This window comes from Festucalex cinctus, chromosome 3 (genome assembly GCF_051991245.1).
Source record: "Festucalex cinctus isolate MCC-2025b chromosome 3, RoL_Fcin_1.0, whole genome shotgun sequence".
NCBI classification, from domain to species: Eukaryota; Metazoa; Chordata; class Actinopteri; order Syngnathiformes; family Syngnathidae; genus Festucalex; species Festucalex cinctus.
Genome location: NC_135413.1, coordinates 22,421,873 through 22,435,070, shown reverse-complemented (window position 1 = coordinate 22,435,070; position 13,198 = coordinate 22,421,873). Strand labels below are relative to the sequence as shown.

Genomic DNA, 13,198 nt, shown 5'->3' with positions numbered 1-13,198 from the left:
GCCGGCCCACCGCTGAGCATCTCTGTCAGATTCCATCATCGTATAATTAATAAAAGAGGGCGAAAATGCTCCTCTCATATTTACTGCCGTATTAACTGAAGGGTTTATGATATTGGGCCAGTGTGCGCCGTCATTATCACAAGAGTGAAACAGTTAACTGTGTGGTAATAATACAGAAAGATTTATGATGGTCTGATGTGAGAGAAGCCTTAATTATTACGTAATATAATCTTGAGTTCGGATCAAGTACTCCTGTTTTATAGCTAATAAATGATTATGAAAAAGGATTGTTTCCACATGGCCACCAAAGTTTCTTTGCGACTTCTTTTGATTTACATGTTCATAAAATTTTAATCATATTATCAAGTAATCATTTCACCATTTACTTTTTGTACAAAATCTTGCAATTCATTCAAATAATTTTTACCAACAAAATGCCACATGGGAAATAAACATAGGAAGCATTATGGAAAATGACTTTCTTTTCAGTATTGGTTGGCGGATGTGCCAAGTAAACTTTTAAGGATTTTGCAAAAAAAGATTTGCTTGTGGAAAAATGTTAGTTGATATCAAAGGGTGGTGGAATCTCTTCTTCTTTTTTTTTATGTCTTTAATTATACCAAAGATGACATGTAAAGACAATGGCCTAAATTAGGACTACGCATGGACCGATATTAGTGGTATCAACAGGATTAAAATTACAGCTCTAAAATTAACTCCACAAATATACACACACACACACATATATATATATATATATATATATATATATATATATATATATATATATATATATATATATATATATATATATATATATATATATATATATATATATATATACACATACATACATACATATATATATATATATATATATATACGTATTTGTGTAAAAAAACAACAATTGAACGCAATCTATTTCATTTTTTAAAATACAATATAATATTTAGAACAGGAACATGTATCATGTTAAGTTTAAATAATGTTAACATTCTTCTTTTGTTTTAATTCTTCTTAGTAAGTCACAGTGTCACTGGTGAGCTATTTTTAGAACAGACGTGGGCTACTCATGATATCCTTGAGGCTAACTAGTACCCACTCACACTTTTTTATATATATATATATATATAGGAAAATGCACGTTAATCAGAACAAAAAGTCACTTGTGTTTGCAATATGCCTTCTTGCTCCCTGCTCCTCTGTTACACACCGAAAAAGAGAAAAAAGTTAATTGGAGTCAATTAACTTCAAAGAGGTGGCTCATTTACTCAACTTTGCAAGCAGCCAATCATATTGCGCCCTGCTTAAATATTCCCTCAAAGAGCTCATTTCCGATGATAGACAGTACTGTGGAGTATTGAAACCTTGACTCTTTCAAACCAAATCGGTATTCTGCCCATGCCAAATTGGGACATCACCTCTTCATTTGACAGATCCTCCTTCAAAAGTACATTGGATTCTGAGGTAGGCACAACATGTACCTGCTTTCCATCTGTGTCACGGGAGAAACAATAGGCAGTGTACCACTTGCTTCAACAGCCCATTAGGTTTAGTAGCAAGTAAGCAAGTACGAACATATTATGTCCCACCAGGGGAACAGATGGCATGGCCCCAAAAGCACAAGGTGTGTGCTTTTATGCACATTCACTACGGGGCCACATCTCAATTCGATTAATGAATGTGCTCCAGATTTAACGCTTTAGATTCATCATAAATGAAAACTTGGGTGAAATATTGAGGTTAAAGAAAAGTTTGAGGATGGTCTCGTGCAAAAAACAAAAAAAATAAGGTCACGGTGGCCTCGATGTGTCACGTGAAAGATCATGGAACTGATTTATGATTTACTTCTCCATTTATGCTTCATCCAAGTTTCCACAAATCTAAATGTGTCAGTCATGATGCTACAAACGAGCACAAAAATTATGTAAACGGAGTGTATGGAAGTTTTTGTAAACACCGAGCATTATATGTTAACTTTCAGCGCAGCTATGGGAATGACAGACAATAAGTGCTTAAAAGATAACTTTGATTACCAAATTAATGTCAGAGTTAGGTAGCACTGTCTACGCCCCGTCCGCCATTTTGGCTCCTCGTCCACCATATAGTCCGCAGTGTTTTCCCCTCGTCCACTATTTAGTCGTTAGCTAGTGCTAGCGCTTGTACACTTGTGGGAGTATCTTTGGCTTTGTTGTCCTCTTTTTTTTCCCCACATCATTGCCCCAAAGAAGAAGAAAGCTAATGCAAATTATTTTGACATAGATATTGACTTCAACTTAAGTCGAAATTCGGGCTACATCGCTAGCATAGGAACGGCACTCCGATGTAAATCAAGGACTCCCAGTACTGCCATCTGTTGACATTTGAGGATTATGACTTAACCTCTGAAATGATAACTTAAAGAACTCAACTGAAATACTTACTAGAATCATGTCTGCAGATGAGGAATCCCATCATCTCCTTGGCAGAGGTAATGATACAGAAGGCGCTAGTGCGTAAGTGTTGATATGGGAGCTGCCCTCTTCGAATTCACTGTAAAGAAACGATGATAAACCTTCCCTGAATTAGTTTTTTTTTTTTTTTTAATCAAAGGTGATGTGAGACTTAATTCGCAAGATGGGAGGACGAGGCAGCGAGAGCCAGAGAGCGCGGCTCTTCGGGCCTCTTCACTGGTAATTTAACTGCAGTATGTGAGAGGATACGCATACATCAACGTGCGGCACCTCGGCACTTGAAATTGACTGTGAGAATAAGCGACAGTGTGTCACTGGGTGTCGTTCAGCTACTGAGCAGAATGTTGGCTAGGGATCTGCAAAATGAGCCTTCGGAATATTACTTTATGAATTATGTCTCTAGGTTTAGAGTTATTTGTTTTCATCAAGCATGGAACATCTCTGTCAGTCGATGGGAACCGAAGGAGTAGATACAGTAAACTCTTCTCCATTGCGGGTTCCAACTGGGGGGGGGCAGTTAATAACTCTATTTTGGTCTAACTTTGGTTTATTTTGGGTGTAATTCCACTTTTGGAATGATCAAAAATGGAAGTACTGTATTTCAGCACAGTCTAGTTTTTGTTGAAAATTATTGAATGTTATCCAGTGTAATCCTGCTTTTTACACCTACAGAAATGTTTTAGAATGTCAATCATTAGGCATGATTATTGATGTATATTCTAAGATGAGTTAAGTTAGTTCGGAAAGTTAGTCTGTTTACTGGAAACACACAGAGGGATCGGTACACGTTTGTTTAGTTTGCAACTAAATTTGAAAGTACAGTACTGTATTTCAGCACAGCCTAGTTTTTGTTTAAAATTATTGAATGTTATGTGTATGGAGTATTTAAATAGGATATTTCTTTATTGTGAATTTGACTTAATGTCTGAACATAAACCACATGATGGAGGGGGGACTACTGTATATTATTTTAATCATAACATTAGAATGTGCCTTATTCCCACTACACTTTCGAGTTTGCTAATTGGCTTCTGAAGTGAGAGAATCTGGTGTGCTGTTAAATGGCAGGGAGAGCGGCGGCGAGAATCGTCCTCTCACACTTGGAGCTAACTTCAACTTGATCTTCGCTCTGGGCTCCTGCCAGCTGCTCTTTGCTCTTACAGACTTGAGACTTCATTCCTTGGGGAAAAGATTTCCTGTCGAGCTCTTTACTCTGCAATCAAAATGGACGGGGTCAAGCTCCTCCCCCACCGGGGGTGCCCAGGCATGCTCAATAGCCTCAGATCGTCATGCGCCGCACGCGTGTTGAAGGAAGATCATTTGAGCATGTCTGCAAGCACACAGTTGAGCATGCCCCGTCTGAAAGGGGTCACAGCTTACACTAATTAATAGGGCTGATCTTTCTTTTTTTTTTTTCTTTTTCTCCCTGAAGCAGCAGCTTTATTTTTCAATCATTAAAACAGGTTGCTGATGGGAAAACTGAACACAAATCAAAACGAAAAGTAACTCAGTGAAAAATTTACTCTAATAAAATGTAAAATGTTACTTAAAATATTAACTGTGCCATACACAAGGGTGGGGGGGAAGCTGATGCTTGGAATGCATCACCAGTGAAAAACTGAGCTGAGGGAACACTGTAATATTAATGTCAATATAAGCAAATGTTAAGGGTGCCAAAATATTAATTATGAATGTATTCATTGTTAATACTAGGGAAGGGCGACTGAGTCCTGATATCAGGTAATATATTGGGATGATGCCAGGCCTTATTTCCATGCATCGGTACTCGTGACGGCAGCTGATACCAGTAAGGTTGCTCTCTTGTGGCTGTTTTATGACGATGAGCTAGAAATTAGAGATAAGAATAGAAAATTGCCAATAATGTCACAATATAGATATTTCTTTTAAATTGTCTGCCAGGTTTTATTTTATTATTTTTTTATGTATCAAAAATTAATACAGTAGTGGTATTAGTCTGAAAAAAAAGTTGTATCGAACATTACTAATATATTATCAATATTAGAGTCATTATTTTTAACGCTTAAAAATGGAAACACCAACATTGAATCAAGTGTGAAGAAATTTACATGACTACAAATGATGTAGTAGTTGTAGTAGTATTTATATGTGGATCGCTAATGTTTTCCCTGCTTTTAGTCAATCAAAATTGTATTATTTTTTATCCTTAAATATGCCAGGTTTTCTTTTTACCCTCGTTTGTTGTTTTACAGTCCAAATTGTCTAAAGCTTGTACAGCTTGGTAAAAACTTGACATCTTTGTCAAAAGTACACATTATTATGACTACTCCATAATTTAGCATTCCCACATTCTGCATTAAACGGCAGTTGACTTCTTCTTGGCTTCTGCTGACCAAAATATTGTATGCAATTGACTGTCATATGCATATCAGACAAAAATACATTTTATATTATACATTCAAAGTATGAGAAAACATGTATCAATCAATTACTTGGGTTTTCATTTGTATGTTTTCATTATAATAATTAAAATTAGGTGATATCATCTTATAAATTAAAGATAATGTTAAAACAAGCTATTTGACATTTCTTGTCAGTGTATGTAAAGTGGCAATGGAGGGGGGAATCATTCAGAACATAGCCTGGGGTGCTAAATTGAATAGGGATGTTTGTTTGTGTGTACAATGGAGAGGACACATTTGGAAGGGTACTGCAACATTTCTCAATTGTGATCTAATGTGAGCTAACGCACTTAAACAATGTAGCACCTGATTGTTGGCTTATCCCGTGGTCACCGAGGCCGCCATGGTCACGTGGGGGGCTTTATTGCAAGCTTTCCGATTGGTTACCAAACGAACAAGTGTCTCTTTTTAGGTTGAGGATTGGAGGGGATCAAAGATATTTACGCTTTCCCACTTGGCCCAACAGGATCCTGTTGCCTCTCCACCTCCCCGACCGTGACAGAGGAGTCACCCTAGCAGCTGGGGTTAGCGATGCTTGTCAGCAGGACGATCAAGTATCCTGCAAGGCCGTCCCGTGGCCGCGTTCACCGACAGCCAGCATCAGCTGATTATCGCCACCGCGGCAGTAAAAGAAACCCACTTTGGCAGTGACGGGCCTGCGAGGAATGCTGATATTGAGTTGCCAACACTTCATCCACAGGTTCAGGCTAGCCTTGAGAGCCAGATGCCCTGACACATTAGCAACCTGTTTAAGGTTAAGGGATCAAGTCGTAGCCAGATTTATAAATTGCATCACGCAGCTATAAAGGATGTTAATGTGTTGTAAAGTACGTTGTAACTGAACTTTACTGCTCCTTTGACAAACAGAAAGGGAGAGAGAGAGATGAATATGATTCTGACTTTATTATCGAGTAGCTTCTCCTCAATGAAGTGCTTCTTTGATATGCTTGAGTAAGTCATATTGCCAATGTGGTGAAGGTGTCGCTACGAACGCCGCACTCGTAAAAAGTTATTTTAATCCCTGCTGGCCAGTCAGGCTTGCTGTTTGTATATTTTGAGTGTGTATCTCTGAGAGGTTAACACCGGTGCACTCAGAGGCTCAGACGGACTACTGGTGTCTGGTATCAAGCTGAATTAAAGCTATGTCAACACATTCAGTCAGCTCGGCTTACTTCACACAGTTGTCTCTTATCTGAGGCACCGACACACTCAACTGCATCATGCACGCGCGCGCGCGAGCGCACGCGCAGTTTATGCTGCTCCCCGTGTTTATTCTCGAAATATATTTTTGTGTTGAAATTCAAATGAGTTTGGGAGTCTCTCTGTTGTGCGCCATGAGGCCTTGTTTGTCTTGTTTACAACACACAAGGATTAGAACGCAGTGAAATGTATTATTTATTGAAGGACTCAAATTAAAAGTCTCACACTTGTAGCTTTAGGCATCAGCGTTGATTTAAATAATAATAATGATGGGAAAAAATGGAGGCTTTGTGTACTTGTTGTAGACTGTTTTTACACACCGAGTAGAGAACCCAATTATTGTGCATCTTTGATTACGTTCAACCAAAATGTACTGCCAAGTGTGATTTTAAATAACATTTCAGTGTTTGAGACATAATGACCACCCTTGAACAAATTCTTTCAAATAGCACAGCAAGAAAGCTCCCATTTGCACCTATTTACATTTTATAAAGAACTTTGTCCACTCATGGTTCAATTTGGGCTTACAAGTCACTTGAATTACCACAACACTTTTTTTTTTTTTGTTAGACTTTGTTTTGGAAAAATTCTATTAAATGTTGAGATTGTACGAAAATGCTTACAAATAAGAAGTTAACGAAGGCCGCATTCAATATACTGGTAGAAATTCCAGGGAGGAAACAAAGGATAAATGTATTATTATTATTATTATTATTATTATTATTATTATTGTTATTATTATTATTATTATTTTTATTATTGATTCACCTATTTTCCCCACAATATTTTTTTCAACTGAAAAAAAAATCCAATGCATTTCAATTATGAGGATTTTTGCTACGTGTGGGTCAAACCCTATTCCCATTACCTCCCACTGTCCACTGTATAGTTTTAAGTTGTAATATCAGCATTCACCACTAGATGGCAGACATCACTTTGTTGCAATTGTGTCACAATGTACTACAATGTGAGAAGGCCTAATGATTTTTATTTTTTATTTATTTATTTATGTTTTGCAAATTTGGAATGGCATGCAGAACAAAGAGTACAGTATTGGAATATTAAAATTTTGAGTGAGTTCAATTTTGTGACAGAAATATGACAAAATACATTCTTGCACTTCATGTTGGTTTGCTGTTCAGCAGTTTTGTGCTGTCCTTGAATGGTAATTCTTATGCATGAAAGCCCTTTGCATTGAGAAAAAAAAAATACATGTGGTTAATATTTTAATGTTCAAACCTATTGTTGTTGATGGCTGTATTGTATACAAACGCATTGAGCATAAAATATATAAGATGTGATGTACAACGGTACAATAAAAGCATTCATGAACATATTTTGTCCATATCATAAATGCCATTTCATGTCATCCTTGTTCTAGACCAAGCTACCATGTACAGTACTATGTCTACATGTGGTCTAATGGAAATGCTAGTCCTGACTCCATACCTAGTAGAAATCAAAGTGAATGAGGAGTGAATGATGTCTTCAGAATCCAATTGTTCTTTTGCTTGTGTGTGCGTAGGCGTGTACAGTACCTGCGCACGCGTCTTGTTCAGATGCTGACAGCATTGTGTTTTGTCCCAGATACGGTGGCTTGAAGGTGACATCTGTCTGCAAGTTGGAGGGGAGAGTAGAGTGCTTGCTAGGATGCTATAAATACGCCCGAGCCGTGACAGCTCGCAGAGGAAGCAGCTGAGAAGAGGAGTATTGCTGTGCCGCATACCTCCTAGTGACCCTGTCACTTCGACAGAGGTCTTAATTATTCGCCTACTGGCAGCTCCCCTCTGCTTACTGCCGGAGCTGTGACACACAAGGACCTGTCAGCGGAAACGGCCATGTTTTTCTCCACCTGCAGACCATGACAATATCAGTTTGCTTTAGTGTAAGTACAATCACAAGCCAGGGGTTTACTGCGGAATTTAAGGGGAAGTTTTCAATGTACAGGAAGAAAATGATCTGTGGGGGAAAAAAAATCCATCTGGCCCCATCTTGTACCTCTAATTTCAGTTTTAGCAAGTCGATTAAGTTGGGTAAATCCTCAAATTACAACTTAATTTGGTTTATTTTGGATGTAATTCCACTGTCAGTCACTAGATGGCGAAACACTATTGCTTTTTTGCATAGTACATTTGGAAGAAGAGTGAAAATAAAACAGGAAATATTTCAAGATTAGGCTCATTTTTGCTCAAGAGATTAGAAAGAGATTATTAAATGTCTCAGTCTTCTCTCATCCTGCGTTTTATGCCTACAAAAAGCAATAGCTATCAGTTTATTTTATAATGTACATCTTTGGGTATGATTATTTATGTATACTGAGACAAGTTACGTTTGGGAGTTTGGAATAAACTGGGATTTGTTGACTTATTTTAAACTGTAAATATTTTCGTCTTATTTATTGTGTTGGTGTCATTTTAAAGTATAAATATAAAACCAAGTGCTGTAAATGCAATAAAAACATGGGCAGGGAGTGTGTTATTTTAGGGGTGGACTGGAACATAACACCCCACGATGGAGGGTTGTTTACTGTAGCCATTTAGTATACAGTATGATAAATTTGATGTACTCGACCATGTCCAGTGGGATGTACTGCATTTCTTAAATGTTTGCTTCAGCAGTTCAGTTCGTTATGTTGCACAGTTTTACCTTATGTAATAAAGTTACTGCACTTTTACGGCCTTTTATTTACTCATTTGCTCCCAAAAATGTATAAATATGTTTTATTTTAAATATGATCATGCTCCCAAAGACGTATTTATACATTTTATTTTAATGCTACAGCACATAGAAGGCTTTGATGCCTCTGAACTTAAGAGAATGCTTGAAGCAATAGTAGTTATTACAAAAAACGGCCAGCAGGTGGCAGCAGAGTATAAGAGATCAACCAGGGCCATGCAGCAAAAGGCTCTTTTCCCCTCTGTTTTAAACAGATTTGTGAATAATTATGCAACTTAGCTACATCCTAATGGTATGTGGTATGGTATATAGCGCAAAAGGGAAACAGATACTTTTTTTCCCCCTGATGAAAAAGAGATTCTAATCTTTCTTTTGGTAGGTTCCATGTTTTTATAGCTACAGAACGTGGGCCTAGCAAAGTCAGTCAAAATCCAGTAAAACAGCAGCGAGCAAAAGGGGTCGCTTCAGTGAAAATGGCTGCGAGTGAATGAGTTAAATTTAAAAAAATAAAAAAACTTTCTTTTCAGGTCATTGTATATGGTTTGTTTACCACAGTTTTTAATTTAAATTTCTACATAACTCTGCAAATGACACTGGATTTTAAAACAAACTTCCCCCTCCCAGAAAATATTCAGTAAGTTGTACAGTTTCTAATCTTATCCTCCGGGCGGGTGCAGTCCATAAAACAAGTCATATTTTAGCATAGCGCGAATGACCCCCGTCACTCTGCGAATGACGTTAGCCGCTTTAACGGTGTGCGCTGGTATGGAGATGCATGTTTATCACCTTTGCGGGCTTAATGGCAACTTATAAATGCGGCTCGGGTTTCCGCGCTCAGGTTTCGATGTGTCAAGGACACAAAGTAGTTCTTGTTACACGTTTGTGCGCAGTAAACACACAAGCGCGTCTTTGATTAGGTGTTGAAAATGTGCGTGTATCTACCCAACCTGGAAATATTAAAAGCCTTGACCCTGACAATGATTTAGTTATGTTGCCTTTACTTTGACCCAATTGCGTGCTTCTGTGCTAGGTGTGTACGCATGGGTGCGACACTAACTGGCACCACTGGATAGATTACCTAATACAGTCCAGGCACGTTATTAGACCCCAGGGCACTGGCTAAGTCACTCTGAGTTCTGTTTCTGCCCTTTTAATTATTCATCAAGCTATTGCCTAGGATGTAACCTCAATTACTGCGGGCTGTGAGGCCAGGTCACGTGTTGTTAACACTGCCGTGATCAGAGCCACCACAGGGAAGCCTGCCAAGTGGGAAGAAGTGTTCTGCGGCCTGGCCCTACCTCCGCTGATTGGTTCACATGGAGCTGGGATGCTGCCTGCAGGGGATGGGCGGGCCATTCCTCGCATTCCCTCGTAGCCACAGCGGGTGCAAGGGGACGGTGTAAATACTGTAAATCAAAGCGTGATTGGTGTGATCGGCGTGGTGCGAGCAGTCGTATGAGTCGAAAAGAAGGGAGGAGGGAAAGGCCGAGAGCAGCTGAGGGTTTTAATGACATTATAGATGTGAACTCGTCTTCCGAGCAGTAGACTGGTGGTGCAGCTGCATTTTGGAGGCCTAGGCGTGGATCTGGGGCGGACTCGGGCTGGCACTGCTGCTTGCAGTCAATAGTAGGCGACAGGGAGGAGACGCTGATCTTTAAAATATTTCTTAAGTGATTTTTTTTATTTTCTTTATTTTTTAAGAACATTAGCGTGAGGTTTCTTTTGGTTTCCTATCATTAAGTTTATTTCATTGCCTAAAAAATGTATTTTTGTTATGTTTGGGTGTCTGGAACAGATTAATTGAGATTTACATTAGTTCCTATGGGAGGAATGGCTGCATTTTCATATACATAGTAATTTGGTTTTAATCATAATCATGAAAACCGAGGCAGTAATAGTGCTGGTAGTAATAATAATAGTTCTTGAAGTAACACTAGCGGTAAAGTGTTAAATGGAAGAAGGAAAAGAAGTTTAGCTAACTGTTAGCTTATCTGGTAACAACAATGCAGTAGCAAACTATCCTCGTCATTTATATTGTGATGACTGACGTGTGTTAACTTATGTTAAACTATAGTTATTCTCATAAAATGTATTTTTTGTGGGTGTCTGAAACTGATGAATTAGATTAACATTTGTTATTGAAAGTTTTGCTTCAGTTTTCATAAGGTTTGGTTTTAGTAATAATTTTTGTAACGAATTAAGCACAAAAGCCGAGGTTTCATTGAAGAAATAGCAGTAGTGGTGATAATTGTATTTCTTGTAGTAACCTTAGTTTAGACAAAGATGAAATTGAAGCTTGGCTAACTGTTAGCTTATATTGTAGGTAACAACATTTGCAGTTGCAAACTCTTCTGCTTGCTGAAGGGCTCAGGTAAGAACCAATCATGACTCACCTGTTTTCTGTGTTTGGTCATGTGACATTCGCAACCTGAGCCCTTCGGCACTGTGATGTCATTTTCAGTTGACAAGTGGCAAAATGGCCGCCCCTGAGGTCGACAAAATAGGTGGATTTTGCTGCTTAATTCATATTCCACAAACAAAATATTAATCAAAATACCGTGTTTAATGGAGTGGGACTGCATCAAACATATTGTAAAGATTTTTTTTTTTTTAACCACTTTCGCTTTATTGACAGACATACTAAGTTTGCAGTTGATGTTTTACATTCAGCTCAACAATTTAACAGCACACAAGAACATCAAATTAATTTATGCGGTATATCTTGTAAATATCATACCTTTTAAGTACCTTTTTGTTATAATTCTTATTTTATTGTACAATTGTAGCAATATGTGTAATGTGTGATAAGAATGTTCGCATTTTTTTTTTTTTTTTTACAACTCAACAAATCTTATTAGTTTTCACCTGGAGGTTCAATTAAGTCGTCTCTCTGGAGATCATGTTTGGACAATGCACAAGCTGCTAATTAAGCAGCCTGTTCTCCCACAGGTAGCGGAGGTCACAATATTGCTTTGCCCAAGTGGATCCAGCAGATAAGCTTCGTCTCGCTGCTTTTCATTATGCTTCAAACCAGAAAACCCTGAAGTAAACCTGCGTGATGAATTTAGGGACAGGAAATGCAAACGCAGTGCGCGACATGTGAGCTGAGTAGATTATCTATAGCTCCGGTCCTGCTGCTTCGCCGGGATTGTGGCTTTTATTATGGGGTGTTTTATTGCCGCTCGGAGTAAAGCTGACAAGGAAGCGGCGGCTATAAAATGAAGCCTCCCATTCTTGATTGTCTGCCACCTCCTGTGGCGGCTCTGCAGTCTTTATGCATGTGTGTCCATGTCAAATGTAAGTGCTTGCAGGGGATTGATGTGCATTGTGGGCTTGTTTGTTTATTCAGTTGGGGGGAGATAAGAGGCTGAATCTCCGAAATAGAACAGTCATCAGTAAAACTTGGTAGTAAATATTCAAATAGAGTATGGGGTACATTAAAAGTTTAATGTTACTGTACAGTGCAAAAAAGACGTATCAAAAGTCTCTCCTGCACGGCATCATGCAAGATGTCGGCATGCATGCTTTTTGCTTTTTCTTTGAATTTTGGGGAAATAAGAAGAAAAATAGGGATAAAATGTACAAAAGTTACTTATCATTTTTCACAGAGGAAGCTGTTATTTTACTGCAACACATTCCTGACTAGATGTTTATCTCACAATATCAAGACTGCTTCTGCTGCATGAGAGTGCGTCTAGTGAGGCGCTAGAATAATGTGAGCGTCCCACCTTTATGATATTTTGCCACAGTGTACTGTGCCATCATTTATGAACAGATACTAGCAGGTATGCATGGCTATCATCCACCATGTTAGCATGGCACTAATGGGACAGCAAGAACAGTGTTTGATGACTTTAAGCTTCTTTACGCTACCCTAGTGTAATAAAAAAGGGAAAGAAAACTACACTATCCGCCTAGCAATATCTCCCCTTGGTGTCATCTTAGCTGGCAGTGGAATTTTTTCACTTTAATCTTGTAACTAGCATTGTGTTCCCTTTCAAATCATCGTTCCCTATTGAAATGACTGTAAATGCCAAAAATCCGTTCCAGCCCCCCCCCCCCCAAAAAAACTAAGTTTAGTAATGAATGTTTTGATGTGGAATAGCACTGTATAAAAACAAAGACTAGAGTAATATAGTAGTATATTTAAATAGAATGTAGTAGTATGCGGTTATGCAGACACAAAGGAAGAAGAGTTTCACATCTACTGTGACTCAAACAACTGCAGTAATATGTCATTTTGTTGCTAAGGGTAAAGAATATATGACTGTGAGTATTGTTAGATTGTATATGTGTGTTGCTGAAATATTTGCGTTCAAATATTTATTGCCTGTTATAACATCGCCAAATGGGTGTGACTCATTAGCCTGTTAATGGGGGTTTTCATTCTGTGCTAGCATTAAACTAGGTTACTTATCCGTTTGTTTT

At 38.3% G+C, this 13,198-nt stretch overlaps 1 long non-coding RNA gene across 1 annotated transcript in view; it reads right to left on the bottom strand.

The window, feature by feature from the left end:
• LOC144016078 (uncharacterized) overlaps nucleotides 1-13,198 on the bottom strand; it is a 71,512-nt gene that overhangs the window by 38,412 nt on the left and 19,902 nt on the right. The window contains exons 4-6 of the long non-coding RNA XR_013282840.1: nucleotides 7,821-7,946; nucleotides 7,633-7,708; nucleotides 2,424-2,532 (exon numbers count right to left, since the gene is read on the bottom strand). This is a non-coding gene — a long non-coding RNA (uncharacterized LOC144016078). The remainder of the gene's footprint in view (nucleotides 1-2,423; nucleotides 2,533-7,632; nucleotides 7,709-7,820; nucleotides 7,947-13,198) is intronic.